We start from the raw sequence: 17,268 nt of genomic DNA, 5'->3' as shown, positions 1-17,268 counted from the left end.
CATTCAGTCCTGATCTCCGATACTGTCACTGTGGTGTTTTCATCTTTTCCCTGATCCATGCAAGTTTCCTCTGGGTGCTCCGGTTTCCTTCCATATCTCAAAGATACGAGGTTGCTCAGTTAATTGACCTCTGTAAATTGCCTCTAATATGCAAATAAATGGTAGAATCTGGGAAAGATGTGCAGAAAAAAGTGGTATAAATGTAGCATTAGTGTAAATGAGTCAGTGCGGACTCTGGTGGACTAAAGGGCCTGAGTCAGCGTTGTGCCTTTCCATGACTCTAAAAACTAGATGTGTTGGGGTTCTTTAGTTCTAACTGTTTCATTTGAGAAGTTGTCAAAATCAGAAGCATCTGGTGTGAGTCTGGGAGCATGTTACATATAAAAACATTTTCTTGTCCAGCAATATTGCCTTTTATAGCAACATTTATGCCCTTTCATGACTTTCAATGAGCCAAACTATCCAAGCAGATTTCCCTTGTTGGACACATATCAAGGTTATTTGATTTTTCTTGCTGTTCCTTTCTCCTCTGACTGAAGGAGCTTTGAATAACCTTGAGAGAAAACACAGAAAATAACCTAATTAAATCTGCAGCGTAAAACTTTGTGTCACATGCAGCAAGTCAAGACTGGGAGTTGTTGACATTGATCACCTTATCTTAAAAATATACAGGCTTGCACGTATCACCTTTTGTAAACTCTGGATATCCAAAAGTGCTTTTAAAGTCTAGTTTCTAATATGATATAAGGAAACAAAGCAAGGTTTCACAATTGGCAATGTGACAATGACCAGATGAATTCACTCATGAGCATTCGTTGGGTCACTGCTGGGATACTGTGTCGAGTGTTGATCACTGCAGAAAGGTCACAATAACACTCAGAAGGATAATGAGGATTCTTACAAGGATGCCATCCACTTTTTCTGTCCTATTGCTTCTGCTCTCAAAATGGGACCTACTATTGCAGGACATCTAAAATGTCCTCCTTTTTCAGAAAGCATGCCTTCCCTTCTACTGTGGTTGATGGAGCCCCTTCTTCCATTTATTCTATTTCACAGCCTTCTGCTCTCACCCCATCTCCCATCAAACAGAACAGAGATAAAGTTCTGACTTTTTCATAATTTTGCCAGCTGGAGAAAGATGATTACAAGAAGTGTCATGTTTGGGATTTCTTTCTCAGGGATGAATGATATTTAGTGAAGGAAGATTTAAATGAGGTTTATAAAATTATGGGTTGTCTAAAAGGACAAACGGTAAAAACATATTTGGCTGAGCAATGAGTTCAGTAACTAGGTCAAGGATTTAAGTTAATTGGTGGAAGAACTAAAAGGGGAGGAAACATTATTTCACACAGTGAGTTGTGAGGGCCTGGAAATCACAACCTGAAATTGTCGTGTACAGAGAAACAGCACATTTGAAAAGTACCAGGATTAACACTTGAGGAGCTTTAACCTCCGGGGATAGGGGCTGATATCTAGTATGTGGAATTAACTTAAACCTCCTCACTCCAACTTGTCTGTGTGCATCTAAACCATCACAAGTTTAAGGACACTGAATGACCTCATTCTGCACTGTAAATTCCTATATTTCTATGATATTGGATTGAATGGAATCTTGGTCTTTTGGACGAGAAAACAATGACAACTTCCATGCACTTTCCATACAACACAATGGGATCTTTTGCACGATAAGGGCATGAGTTTAATGCTTCATCCTAAAAAAGGATATCTTTGACGGTGCAGAGCTCTGCTCAATACTACATGTGGAATGCCAACCTAGATTTTCTACTCAGGTATCTGGGTAGGGCCCAGCCCCATTGTTTCCTGATTTAGATGTATAAGTGCTGTCCATTAAACCCCAATTAGAATCACATATATTAAGCTATAGAAAGATGTAGGAGATACTTTTTTTTTGTACAGAGCAAAATGGACCAAACTAGAAAAGATTTTTAGGAATGCAGGTTGGCTCTGAGCTTTCAAAGAGAAAGCCTGACATTTGAAATCAATTTGAAGTGATTCATTGATTGTAAGAGAATGAGGTTAGACATGAGCAAAGGACACGCAGGAAATCCACTCAAAATATTTACAGGCACTGAGGGCAAGCTACTGAATCTGAAAGTGAGGACAAGTGGAAAAAGACTGAAGAAAGGGATGCCTGAGGTGCAGCAGAGATTGAGTTTCGATGAAGTTTGTCTGCGCTGTTTGAGTACTGACCCTGAAGCTAACTTTAGGTCCTTTTGAACTGTCAGACCCTCTGCCTCCCCCAATGTGATTCTGTATATTAAGTATACCTACATGCACATCTCCTACAATAAGCACAGAAAATGCTGAAAATATTCGACAGGTCTGATAGCATCTGTAAAGAATGAAACAGAGTTAGCACATTAGGTCTGTTGGTTTTGTCAAAGGCAATTATTGTACTTATTAAAATTTATGAATGGATTATCAGAGACAAGAAGGGTTTGCAATATTCCCTGATGTATGCTGCCAATAAGATTGTACCGCTGCAATGAATGCTGACAAAACAAAGTAATATTTGTAGACATGTAGCTGAGCCCAGATGTTAAAATTTTTAATGTACAGATTTAAAAGAAACTGTTGCAACATATCAATATTTGACAAGCAATTATGTTTATTTGCTCTGGGAAGTCAGCAAAATGGCATTTTAATCTCAGTCAGGTGCAATTGCATCAAATTTTGATATGATAAATCTGACTACAGGATGTGCTATCTCCATAAATAAGAAGTGAGCTTAACTGAAATAGTTTTTCGGGGAATGTTAAGCATTTTATAGTTGAAAAAATATTTTAATTATTGAAGGGAAGAGAGTTATCAAAAAAAATTTCTTTTTGGTTAAGGAATTGATTTACTTGTCTATGTGGTTCAGCAGTAATATATAATTAAAATAAAACATCCTGATATATTTTTTGCAATTTCATGCGTCATCAGCTTGTCTCCACATGACCTGCTAGTGGAGATGGTTATCTTATTCTGCCTCCAGCATTTTGAAATTGACAAGATTCTGCTTTCTGATTCTCTTTAATTATTCTTATATTTTCACCCACCACTGCTACTACTCTGCAAAAGACATTTAAATGTGTTACTGGGAAAGGTCTCATAAATTCATTGTGTGGGTGACTTTTAACAATATGATGGACATCATAAAAGCTTTAACAACACTCTGCTGTCTTTGTGTGCAGGCAGAGAATAGAATGCTCCTACTCTTTTTCACTTGGCAATGTACCACCATGGCATTTTTCTTTCTTTCCTTTGTGCATTATCTTTTGTTTTTGTCACAGATTATAGGTCACCAGTTTATGAAGAGAATAGAGAGGCACTGGAGTAGTTGAAACAAAGATATACAAAGATGATACCAGGCTATAATTATCAGCTAAGGCTGAGCAGATAAGGACTTCTTCCCCTAGGCAAAGTTACATCTTTTATGGTGGTGACTATGGTGCCCCTTCCCTCGTCAACCTCATCCAAGAGGAAGCTATTAAATTCATCAAACCTTCTCCAATACACACGGATCACAGGTGTTGCACACCATTCCACAATTTACCTATCTTTTCTCCATACTATTTATCCCTCTTTCCCATCAAAATTCTATTGACCTTTGTCCTGGAAGTTTCAACTGATCTGGTTTCCAATTTACAAAATATATACGGTTACCAGTAATGCCTCAAAACATAATTATAAAGACCAGTTTCCATTGCACAGGAGGACTGAATAGGTTCAAGCATTTCCCTTAAAAATAGAGCAAGGGATATCTGGAAAAAAAACTAAAAGGAGGATACTGGAAATACACACCAGGTCAAGCAGCATCAGTGGGGAGAAACTGTTGGCATTTCAGGTCAATAAGTTTTCATCAGAAAGCGGTAAGATTAACTTACTTTTTTGCTCTCTGGTTTATTATTTCTAGCATTTTCTGTTCATATTTTAGATTTCCACCACTTTTCAAAATTATAAGGATTTTGCCTTTTGGTTTTCAAAATTATAGGGAGTTTGATACACTAGGTATAGAGAAAATGTTTTTGCTTCTGAGAGAATCCGATCCCTGCTATCATAAATATACTGAAGTTATTAATAAAGGTCTCAGCAAAATCTTCTTTACCCACATTCTTGAGTACGACATGCACTTCCACATAAGAAGCAAGAAAATCAAATGTGGAAGAAAGGAATGGAAGGTTATTTGATAGAGTCAGAAGAAATAATGCAAAAGGAGCATTTTGTGGATCATAAATAGCTGCGTATAAAATTCATCTTTGTGATCTGCTTCTGTGGTGTAACTTGTACTTAAAAAACAGTACCAACATTCCCCCTCACCCCCACGCCACCTGCCCATGCCTAGCTGGAAAAAGTACATTGTAGTGCATTCTCGGTATAAGATGCTGGAAATCCACTGATTTCTGGAAGCATACTTTTGGGAGATAAATTCTTAGAATATGGGCCTCACTGGCTGACAGTTACTTACCATTCTTAGCTGCTCTGAGAGATGGTTTTGGGTCCTGGTGTATACATTGTGATGACTTAGTCTCAATGGAAAGTTGTTAGGCCATTTCAGAAGGGTGGCCAGTTGATGTGGGCCTGATTTCATTCGCAACATGATAGGTCTAGCATTTGTTCAAGTAAAGACACTACAAAGCACAAGGCATAAGATATTCCTGATTGCTGTTGATTAGTATAGAAGGTTAGAGGGACTATTACATTGAACAGACAAATGAGGCAGAGTGGAAGGAACCTTGTACTGCACCAAACCAATATTAACCACAAACAGTATTTATGGGAGTGATATATGGGTAAGATAGAAAATGCTTTAGTCTTTACTGATCTTATTATGTACTTGGTTTGTGATTGGTCAGAAGGAAGCTTGCGGTGGACCTGATGCAGCAATTTATTAATCCTGGGAGAATAAGGTTCTGACATTGGATGTTAGACATGAAAAATTACTTTGTTTTGTTTAGTGACATTGTGGTACTCAATTAAAACAAGCAGCTCACTCACGTTAGCACAAAATATTTAAGTATCCAATCAAAAGTTGGGCTGGATCATTGGGGAGGTTGTTTGGACTATGTGATGTATTGCTTTAATAAATTATATTAGAATAACTTTATAATTTGTTAGTGTTTAATGGGATGCGGACCTGTGAATAATTTACTGTTTGAAGTTGCCAGAGATTAGTATTAATACCTCAGACTAATGAAGGATAGTGTTCCAGTAGGTTGAAACAATGCAATGACTTAATGTAGAGATGGCTCCACTCATCATACTCATATCTGGAAATATCTGAAAAGGAGCATTGGGACTAACTAGAGATTAATTTTAAAGAGCTAGGACAAGCACAATGAACTAAATGACCTCATCCACAGTCTATGGTTCTATGCTGTTATTTCTCCCTTTCCTCAGAATCATATCTCTGCACTGTGGACATGAAACCAATTTAAGACACACTCTGGTTGTAAAATTAGCTTGAGTTGTGAGCCATTCATCAGGGAAACATGCTTTCTGATGCAAGGGCTACAAAGAATAACAATCACATTAACTCATTCTTTTTATCTTTCTTGTCTATAACTTTTCACAAACAAGAGAAAATCTGCAGATGCTGGAAATCCAAGTAACACACACAAAATGCTGGATGCCTTGCCAGAGGGTTTCGGCCCGAAATATGGACTGTACTCTTTTCCATAGATGCTGCCTGGCCTGCTAATTTCCTCCAGCATTTTGTGTGTGTTGCTGTCTATAACATTTGTTTATTTTCCTGTGTAATTTACATATGAATTGAGAACAGGAACAGGCCATTCAGCCCCTCAAACCTGAACTATCATTTAATAAATTCATGGCTGACTTAGCATCACCTGTTCAAGGTATAGAACATATCTACCTACCCCTGCATTAAATTTTCCACTGTCATTGTTCTGCTGATTTTGTGTTGCTGAAGAGAGAAGAATTTACATTTCTATGGCAGCTTTCACAATCTCAGAACATCTGAAAGCACTTTACTGCCAATGAATTAGTTTTGAAATGTCATTTGGGAAACATAGCTCCCTGCCAGATTCCATAACACCTATGTGATAATCATTGCATAAACTCTTTTTAGTGATGTTTCCTGAGGGACAGATATTGGCTGTGATATTGGGAAGGTAGAGTTTCCCTGCTCTTTGAATAGTGCCATGGGAATCTTTACTTCTACTCACTACAGCAAATGAGATCTTGGTTCAGTAGCTCTTCCAGGCACCCATTTTTGACTCTCTCACTTTGTTTTTCAATTTTGTGGCAATGTTGTGCTTTACCTTCAACAAACCTCCTGTGAAAGTGGAGCTAATCATCAGAACTAAAGAGAAGCTTTAACCCATGGCAGCTACACTCCAGTGCCAGTCCTCAGTTATTGTATGCAAATGATACTTCCTTTTCACAAAGACATGGAGATAAAGCTCCAAGACATCATTGACTCATTCACCGAACCACATTAGAGACTTAATACTCAGAAGGCCAAGTCTTCTACCAACTTGTCCCCATTGCTCTTCACTGCATTCTAACAATAATTTTTTTCATGACAGGAACTTGGAAGAAAAAATGAACCACTTTCCATATCTCAGGAACCACTATTGACAAGGCAGCCATTGATGATGAATTCAGCATCACATTCAAGATGCTATCATACCCCTTGGTTAATTTAGTAAAAAGATATTTAAAGATCAAGGCCTCAGACCTGGCACAAACTTGATCACTCCTGTATGCTTTTTAGATCTGAACTGGTCTTAGACAGCAGCTATCTCAAAGCACTAGAGTGTTGCCATGAATCCTGTCTCCCAAATACACCAGAGGGATAATTTAACATCCTCTCCAGGGATAACATCTTCATCAGTGCTGAGTTCTTTGTTGCACTCTGTTGGCTACCTGAGCAACAAACATCCTTGATTACAAACTCCAGAAGCAGACACATGCTCTGAGCTCTGTTATGATAGGTCAACAGCAGACGCAATCTCAATGGCTTTCCACACGGCTTTAGACCACCTGGACAACACAAACACTTATGTCAGGTTGCTCTTCATTGACTATAGCTCAGCATTTAATACCATCATTCTCATAGTCCTGATTGAGAAGTTGCAGAACCCAGGCATCTGTACCTTCCTTTGCAATTGGACCTTTGACTTCCTATCTGGAAGACCACAATCTGTGCCAATTGATGATAACATATCCTTCTTGCTGACGATCAACACAGGCGCACCTCAGGGGTGTGTGCTTAGCTCACTGCTCCACTCTCTATATACACGTGACTGTGTGGCTAGGCATAGCTCAAAAATCTTCTATAAATTTGCTGATGATGCAACCATTGTTGGTAGAAGCTCAGGTGGTGATGAGAGGGCGTACAGGAGTAAGATATGCCAACAGGTGGAGTGGTGCCACAGCAACAACCTGACACTCAACGTCAGTAAGACAAAAGAGCTGAATGTGGATTTCAGGAAAGGTAAGACGAAGGAACACATACCAATCCTCATAGAGAGATCAGAAGTGGAGAGAGTGAGCAGTTTCAAGTTCCTGGGTGTCAAGATCTCTGAGGATCTAACCTGGTCCCAACATAGCGACGTAGTCACAAAGAAGGCAAGACAGCGGCTATACTTTATTAGGAGTTTGAAGAGATTTGGCATGTCAACAAATACACTCAAAAACCTCTATAGTTGTACCGTGGACAGCATTCTGACAGACGACATCACTGTCTGGTATGTAGGGGCTACCCTGCGCTGGACTGAAAGAAGCTGCAGAGGGTTGTAAATCTAGTCAGCTCCATCTTGGGTACGAGCCTACAAAGTACCCAGAACATCTTTAGGGAGTCTCAGAAAGGTAGCATCCATTATTAAAGACCTCCAGCACCCAGGGCATGGCCTTTTCTCACTGTTACCATCAGGTGGGAGATACAGAAGCCTGAAGACACACTCAGTGATTCAGGAACAGCTTCTACCCTTCTGCCATCCGATTCCTAAATGGACATTGAACCTTTGGACACCACGTCACTTTTTAAAAAATATACAGTATTTCTGTTTTTTGCATGTTTTTTAAATTATTCGATATATGTAATTGATTTACTTGTTTATTTATTATTATTATTTTTATTTAATTCATTATTCTGTTCTATATTATGTATTGTATTGAACTGCAGCTGCTAAGTTAACATATTTCACGTCACATACCGGTGATAATAAACCTGAATCTGATTCTAATACTAGGTGGACAGAGGAAAAAGATGTAAGGAAGTTTTCAAAACCTCCTTGAAGAATTGAGCATCTCCTCTGACTACTGGGACTTTCTAGCCCTAACACTTGAAGGGGTATTGGAAATAGTATGGCAAACCCTGAGGCCAGGCATAACATGCATACAGAAAAGTGCATAAATGATGAAAGGAGTGCATCGCCATTAGGCACCCCCTGTCCACCCTGCCCCAACTGTGGAAGAGACTTTGGTCCCACATAGCTTTGTAGGCCATCTCAAAAACCAGCCATACCGGAAAGGAAGCCAATTATCCTGGAATCCAAGGACAAATTACGAAACTGCTGGAAGCACACAACACATCAAGCCATATCTTTGGTAAGGAAAAAAAGAGTCAAAATTTCAGATTGGAGATGATTCATCAGAACTGAAAAGGAGACAGGAAGGTGTACCTTGTCGTGGAATCTCTGTAAAGCTGGTGGTTATTGTGGAAAATGACCTGCTGAATGTGTGATGGAGGGTGAGGATCAGTGGAACTCAATCCTTGGCCTATCCAGGGAGCAGAGGTGCAAGAAATGGTTGAGATGCGGTCCAGTGCTCCCTCAACAATGGCAGGGGAAAGCAATGGTTCAGAAAGAAGGAAGGCGTTTCAGAGGCACCTGTATGGAAAGTCTCATCATTAGAGTAAATACAACAGAGACAGGAATACTAGAAGGACAGGTTAGAGTCCTTATAGAAGGCAGGGTAGGCATATTTGCTGTGGGAGTCAGTAGTCAGTTAGGGCATGTTAGTAGTGTTGGATTTGATGAAATTGATCCAGAGGTACCTTGGAAATCAAGAATGCGGCATAAAACTTGGTGGTTTACCCTGTTTTATTAAGTATTACAAGAATAAAGCATGAACAAAGAGAAGATTAAAAAAAGAAGTTCATACTCAAACTGGAGATAACAACATTCCAGTGATAACAATTAACCTGTTAAATAGCCAGGTTAAAGCGCTGCAGAAAAACTGCCAGAAAATACAGAAGCAGCAATATTACAATTACTAGAAATATTACTGAACAATTTCATGCATATAGGCGATTATATAAAAATTATAAGCAAGCATTAGAAAGACGAACAAGGAAAATAGTAGAAAAATAACAATTCTACACTCTAATCCAACAAGAGCTAGCATATCTCCTGAGATCCAAAAAATGAAGGGAATAATTAGAGATTGTCCATGTGAAGTTGAGGCAGCAAAGTAATGAAACTATTAAGTTCTGCATGTGTGCAGGCAGCAGCGCCAATGCAGTATCGAAGTAAGAGAAATAGACTTGAAGAAATGGCCCCATGTTATGATTAAAACCAAACGCAGATTGGGTTTTCACTTTGCAGAGCACCTGGTTATAATCCACAGTGATGACCCTGAGCTTGTCAATTTAATTCCCCATCCCACTCTCACCCTGACATCTGGGTCACAGTCACAGTGAGGCCCAACACAGTTTGGAGAACTGCACCTCATCTTTAGTCTAGGCACATGGCAGCTTTCTGGACGCAATTCTGAATTTTACAACTTAAGGTAACTCTCAGTCTCCAGCAGTCATCCTCGGTGTTATTACCTCAGCTTGTATTTTTTCCTTTCCTTCTTTATGTCTGTTTTTCTCTCTCGGAATGGAGGTCATGCCCACCATGACCTGTTGGTTTAGTCTTCCTGCTCTGCTTTTCACAATTCCCACATTGTTTTGTCAACATTCTCTCTCTTTCACTGCTCCATTTCACTCATTGACTAGATAACTGTGTTTACAGCTTATCCCTAGAGACATCCACCTTCCCTCACCCTCTCTGCAGCTTCACAAGCTTCTTTTATCTGCTTTTCAAGGCTGATCAAAGGTCTCCAACCTGAAATGTTGACTCTGTTCTCTACCCACAGATGCAGCCTCACCTGCAGAGTACTCCCAGCACTTACTGTTTTTGTTTGAGATTTCCCGCATCTGCAGCATTTACAATTGGAAGTGGATATGGCCCAGTCCATCACGGGTAAAGCCCTCCCCACCATTGAGCATGGTGCACTGTCACAGGAAAGCAGCATCCACCATCAAGGAGTCTCACCTTCTAGGCCACGCTCTGTTCTTGCAGGTGCATCACGGAAAAAACTACAGGAATGTCAGCACCCACACCACTATGTTCAGGAAAATTTATTACCCCTCAATCATCAAGCTCTGAAACCAGAAGGAATAACTTCACTCACCCATTACTGAACTGTTCCCAGAACATACGGACTCACTTTCATCTCATGTTCTCAATACTTAATGCTTATTTATTATTATTAATATTGTTTCTATTTTCCTTTCTTTTTGTCTTTGCACAGTCTGTTGTCTTTCGCGTATTGGTTGTTTGTCTATCCTGTTAGGTGCAGTCTCTCATTGATTCTGTAGTGCTTCTTGTATACAGTACACTGTGACTGCCTGCAAGAAAATGAATCTCAGATCACGATTGTATCAGGTGACATATATGTACTTTGATAATAAATTTATTTTGAACTTCGAGCTTATTTGATTTTCACTGAATTCTGAGACACTACCCAAGAGGAAGAAAAAATGCACCCTCTGTATTGCACTGGGAGTTCTAGTCTAGATATTGTGTTCAAGTTTCAGAAAAGAGACAACAGCAATTTACAGGCCCTATGATTTTAATAGAATTCTTATCAGAGGGGATGCAGGTAAGGTGAATTGCAAGGTGCAGTGATAATGGCCGATCATTCTGAGGTGGTCTCCAACAAATGCAGATACAGATACCCCAGCCGTGGTAATAAATATCCAGTCATTTTTCAGATTGCTATTTAAGGGAGCTCGCTGTGCACAAATGCTGCTTTCCCTCTGTGACTAAAAGGACTACTGTTCTTCATAAACAGTGAAGTACCTTTTGATGTCTCATGATTGAAAATGGTGCTGTATAAGTGCAAACCTTTCTTAATGTCAAAGCATTATTGCCCCAGAAGATGGTGGCAAAAGAGTTGCTGACGGCATCTAAGAGGCATTAAGAAGCGTCAAGTGATTCAAGCATTTGAATCACTTAGTCACAGAAGACCATGAGCCATGAAAGATGGGATTAATATGGTCAGCATAGATGTGGTGGGCCAAATGTTTCCATGCCGATATGTCTATCACTTTATGACATATAGTATTTCCCAGAATATTATTTCTTATTCCCTTAACTGCTGTTCTTTGGACTCACAATGAGATTGCTGATGTACTCTCAATTAAGGGGTATTTGTTGACATTATCACAACAAGAAGGTATTGCAATTTAACCTCCAGGATTTGGCTGATTTTGAACCCAAGTGCCAGAACTAAATAACGAATCTATAATTACTGTAACATCCTGTTGCCTTCTGCATTTGGTTTTTAACAAAGCTAGAAAGTCACTACATGAATTATTCATCACTACCAATTTTGCCCTAGGCAAACTACTGCTTAGAAACATTTGTGGGCTAGCAAAAAGGCAGTTTTAATCTGAATCTAGCTTGTGCTGTATGTCAGTTGGAAGAATTTGATAGATGCATGAAATTATTTAATGACATTCCTGATGAGTATAAACATTTTAAATAAAATGTCTGATAGATGGCATTTGAGCCCACTCCTGTATATTTAGGAAAAATAGTCTTGACAAAAGCAGAGCAAATTATCATACATTAGCTGTAATTAGGAAACCAATTTGGAGGCATACAATAGGAGCATTAGAACAGTACAACTGTTTGTGTCATTCAGGCATGCATGGTTATCTTTGGTATCAAAACCAAATTAACACCAGTTATTAATAAAAACAGAAGAAAGCTGGGGATATTTGGCAGATCAGGCAACATCTGTGAAGAGAGAAACAGAGTAATGTTTCAGTTCAAACTTTCATCAGAAATGGAAATTAAGAAACATTTTAAATTGACAAGAGGAGAGAGATTTAGAGATCAAAGGAATGTCTGCAATAGAGTGAAGACCAGGCAACCTGGTGACACATGCTTTTGGGGGCATTCAAGTGAGGAAAATCAATGCTAGCTACTTACAACAAAACTGTCTAGGGGATTGCAATTTGGAGAAACTTGACTGAGAGCAGTAGAAAGAAAAATAATGTCATGACTGTGCAATATAGAAAATGTGTCAGAAATAGTTAATTCAAGAGATAGTAATGCTCAGCAGTTCAGGCAATGGCAGTGGAGGGAAAAATCAAAACTAGTTTAATACTAATGAACGACTTTATGTCAGATCTGGCCAGTTCTCATACAAACTGGAAAGACAGTTTATCTGAAATGATTGAACTTGATAATACAAGTCCTAAATGTGCGTTAAGAGCTACTGTTCCTCAAGATTACAATGAACAGTGTGCAAAGCAATGAAAAGATTGACAGCTCAGATTGTGGATGGGATTGTGGTTATGTGGCTGCTCCAGATTGAGTTTCTGGACTATTGTAACTCCCAGTTGTTGTTGAAAAGAGGCTTGGTAAGGGTAATACTGTTGAACACGATGGTCAGATTCTGTCTTGTTGGATGGAGATGGTCAGTGCTTGTCAGTAGTTTGTTGACTCAAGAGCTACTCCAAAAAACTGCACAAAATCCAGAATGAGATTCCTGATGCTCTATTGAATAACTGGTGCACTGGCAGAGATGCTATCTTTCTGAGGAGATGTCAAATTGATTCCACTCTGGTGAATGCAAAGTTGTCAAGTTGTGCCAAATGTCCTTCTTTCTATGAAAAGAACGGAAATTACCCTGGGTATCTGTTAAATATTAATTTTCTGCAAACATCAGCAAAATATAATGACATAGACAGTCATCATGTACCAGGATAAACCTGTTCAAGTGGGGCTGAGGGAGGGAAGAGGTGGTCGTGTGGGTAAAAAAAGATTTTGTAAATGTTCTGCAGTAGCCACATCCTGTCCAAGGTGTCATGTGACAGGATAAACTTTTCAGGTTAAAATGCACACGATGGCCTTTCCTCCTCTAGCTCTGCTATTTTGGGGTATATGGGGTGTCAGGGAGGGGTAGCACCTCTGGTGGGGGAACATGTCGCATTCTTTTCAGGGTGGTTTGTCCACCTTTGGTCCCTACCTGGCACTGAGCTCTCACCTGTGGCTCCCCATAGCTGTTTGCATGCGACAGTGGCCACACCCCGAGCAACGGCTTCGACAAGCCGGCTAAACCAGGTGAGGGTAGCCGACGGGTCTCAAACCCTCGGTGAGACAGGGAATTGTCTATCCCAGCATGTGAAGACAGACTCCGGCGGATTGAGTGGACGAGACTAATGGAAGGTCCAACGGTCAAGAAGGTGGTCTCTGCAAGCGTCATGGAACGTGTAGAGCAGGACAAGACACAGAAGACATCGTGGTCATCCACTGCGCCTAGTCCCATCTCCAGCCGTCTCGACTCTTGGCTTGCCACTGGATCCAGATGGGAATTGGGAAGAGAGAGTGAAGCTGACACTGCACAACTCTCCCTCACTTAAATCCAAATCAAGCGCTAGTCTCGGCACAATCAAGCCAGCTGGTGGCACAGTGACATCAGCGCCGGACTCCAGAGCGAAGGTTCCCGAGTTCGAATCCAGTCGGGCCGCTCCCGGGCATGCTTTCCATCCGTGCCGGGTTGAGTGTCGAGCTAGCAACTCGACCTCGTAAAAAGTACTAATGGTGTTGAGGTCGTCATCGATGACGATGGACGAACCTTTATAGTGGAGCCAATAGATGATCGGTAGGTTGTGGATTGGAGATGGGGTTAGATCCAAGGTGATTGGTGGCCTGAAAAAAGGTGAAGAATGACTGGCAGATGGGGGAGGGACGGGGTATTGGGAAATAGAGGCAGGTGGATGGTAGATGGAGACAGACAAAAAACAGAGTCAGATGGAGCAAAATGGGGGAAGAGAGAGGGAAATAAGCAAAAGCTACTGGTGCTGGAAGTAAGGAATATGATAATAAGAACCACTGGGGGAGAGGTGAAGGGCAGATGGAACCAAAACCAGATGGAGGAGGTGAAATTATGGGAGAAAGGAGTGGTGGAACCGAGGAGAGGATGGGGATAAAATGGGTTAGAGGGGGTTTGGAAGGATTGGAGGAGAATAGGAAGAAGGGAGTGGCCTGAAAACACACTATCAGATAGTGCAATTTGTACACATGATGAGTCCAGCTGAGGAGATGGTGATGGAAATGTACATGAGGCAGGGAGGGATGGGAGAATGGAACATAGAAATCTACAGTAGGGTCTACAATTAGCTCAGTGTAATGATTGCTGAATACCACCAATTCCTCTACATTAGCTGTACACATTGGGCAGGAGGAGGGGGCATTCCAAAGAATAATGAACACTTTGTATACTACTGGTTAGGAAGCCATCTGGGTCTATCCTTCTGGTGGCATCTGAATATTACATGAAAATATGATTCTGGGAATACCAAATGTATCAAAACCAACCTGTGGGATTTGTATTTCAAACACAAATCCAATTATTCATGAGAATGCTTTCACAGCTTTGACCAGACAGGTGTGTTTCTGTATCCAAATCCAGTGCCAAAGGTTAATGTCAGTTTAGTTTTATTCTAGGGCAGCTAAGAATCAAGCATACCATAGTGGGCCAGGAATTACATAGGACATAGAGCATAGATATCTACAGCACATTACAGGCCCTTTGGCCCACAATGTTGTGCCAACCATGTAACCTATCCTAGAATCTGCCTAGAATTACCCTACCACATAGCCCTCTATTTTTCTAAGCTCCATGTACCTATCTAAGAGTCTCTTAAAAGACCCTATTGTATCCACCTCAAACACCATTGCTGGTAGTGCATTCCACGCACCCACCACTCTCTGTGTGAAAAACTTACCCCTGAAGTCCCCTCTCTACCTACTTCCAAGCACCTTAAAACGATGCCCCCTTGTGTTAGCCAACTTAGCCCTGAGAAAAAGCCCCTGGCTATCCACACGATCAACGCCTCTCACCATTTTATACACCTCTATCAAGTCACCTCTCATTCTCCGTCGCTCCAAGGAGAAAAGGACAAGTTCACTCAGCCTATTTTCATAAGGCACGCTCTCCAGTTTAGTAAACATCCTTGTAAATCTCCTCTGCACTCTCTCTATAGTATCCACATCCTTCCTGTAGTGAGGTGACCAGAACTGAAGACAGTACTCCAAATGGGGTCTGACCAAGGTCTTATATAACTGTAACGTTACCTCATGGCTCTTGAACTCAGTCCCATGGTTGATGAAGGTCAACACACCATACACCTTCTTAACAACACTGTCAACCTGCGCAGCAGCTTTGAGTGTCCTATGGACACAGACCCCAAGATCTATCTGATCCACCACACTGCCAAGAGTCTTACTATTAATATTATATTCTGCCTTCAAATTTGACCTTCCAAAATGAACCACTTCATAATTATCTGGGTTGAACTCCATCTGCCACTTCTCAGCCCAGTTCTGCATCCTATTGATGTCCCACTGGAACTTCTGACAGCCCTCTAGACTATCCACAGCACTCCCTACCATTGAGTCACCAGCAAACTTACAAACCCAGCTTTCTACTTCTTCAGAGCAACACTTTCAGTACGCTGGATGAACTCAGCAGGTCGTGCAACATCAGTTAGAAACGATGAGTCGACGTTTTGGACCGGAACCCTTCGTCAGAACTGAAGGATGAAAGATGGGGAAGGATTTGAAGAATGCTTGTAGCTTTAGTTGAAAGTAATTTGAAAGACAAAAGGGTGGGGGAGGGGAAGCATTGACGTCATAGCCCTTGAAAACAATGGGTAGTAGAAGAAGGAGGTGAAACCATGAGGGAGCTGGGGGAGGGGGTAGAATGAAATAGGGATAGATGAAGGGAGGGGGAGGGAATTACCAGAAGTTGGAGAATTCTGTGTTCATACCAAGGGGCTGGAGACTACCTAGACAGTATATGAGGTGTTGCTCCTCCAACCTGAGTTTAGCCTCATCATGGCAATAGAGGAGGCCATGTATGGAAAATCTGAATGGGAGTGGGAAGCAGAGTTGAAATGGGTGGCTACCGAGAGATCCTGTCTGTTGTGGCGGACAGAGTGGAGGTGCTTGACGAATCGGTCCCCCAATCTGCGTCAGGTTTCAACGATGTAGAGGGGGCCACACCAGGAGCACCGGATGCAATAGATGACCCCAACAGACTGACAAGTGAAGTGTTGTCTCACCTGGAAGGACTGTTTGAGGCCCTGAGTGGTTGCAAGTTTTTGGCAGTAGAGGAGACCATGTATGGATTTGATCACAGCATCTGCAGATTATTTTTTGTTTCTACTTCTTCATCCAGGTCATTTATAAAAATCACAAAGAGAAGGGTCCCAGTAAGACCCACTGGTCTATAATTTCCCTGGTTATCTCTACTCCCCTTCTTGAACAAAGGAACAACATTTGCAACCCTCCAATCCTTCGATACTTCTCCCGTCCCTATTGATGATGCAACGATCATTGTCCGAGGCTCAGCAATCTCCTCTTTTGCTTCCCACAGCAGCCTGGGGTATATCTCGTCTGGTCCTGGTGACTCATCGAACTTAATGCTTTTCAAAAGCTCCAGCACATCCACCTTCTTAGTGTCTATATATTCAAGCATTTCAGTCCACTGTAAATCATCCCCACAATTATCAGGGTCCTTTTACCTGTAGATGTTGACCAGACCATGAATGGGGGCTGTTTGATATTATTATGGTATTTTGATAATTAGAAAAAAATCAGATTGACTTTATTAACAGAAAGAACTTTAAAAAGTATAAATTAACCAGGTTAAAGTTCCACAGCTCACTTTGAATAGAGTCCTTGTGATGGAGACTCAGCTTGTAAATGGAGTGAGGACACATGGTGCTCCATTGTGCCAGGAGGAACCTTCTTCAACTCACTTGTATGGTGGCATGAGATGGCTGATAACACCACAATCGTGCATTGGTACAAGGCCAGAGGTCTGCTGGGGAAAATGGGAAACAGTTTGCAAATCATCCAAAAAATATTTCCAGTAGTAGGTTATAGACATTTTTAAGATATGGAAAAGCACCATAAACATAACAAATTGCAGAAACAAGACAAGAAA

This window comes from Mobula birostris, chromosome 9, assembly GCF_030028105.1.
Source record: "Mobula birostris isolate sMobBir1 chromosome 9, sMobBir1.hap1, whole genome shotgun sequence".
Taxonomy (NCBI): Eukaryota; Metazoa; Chordata; class Chondrichthyes; order Myliobatiformes; family Myliobatidae; genus Mobula; species Mobula birostris.
The sequence above is the reverse complement of the archived record's forward strand: the minus strand, read 5'-3'. Positions refer to the sequence as shown.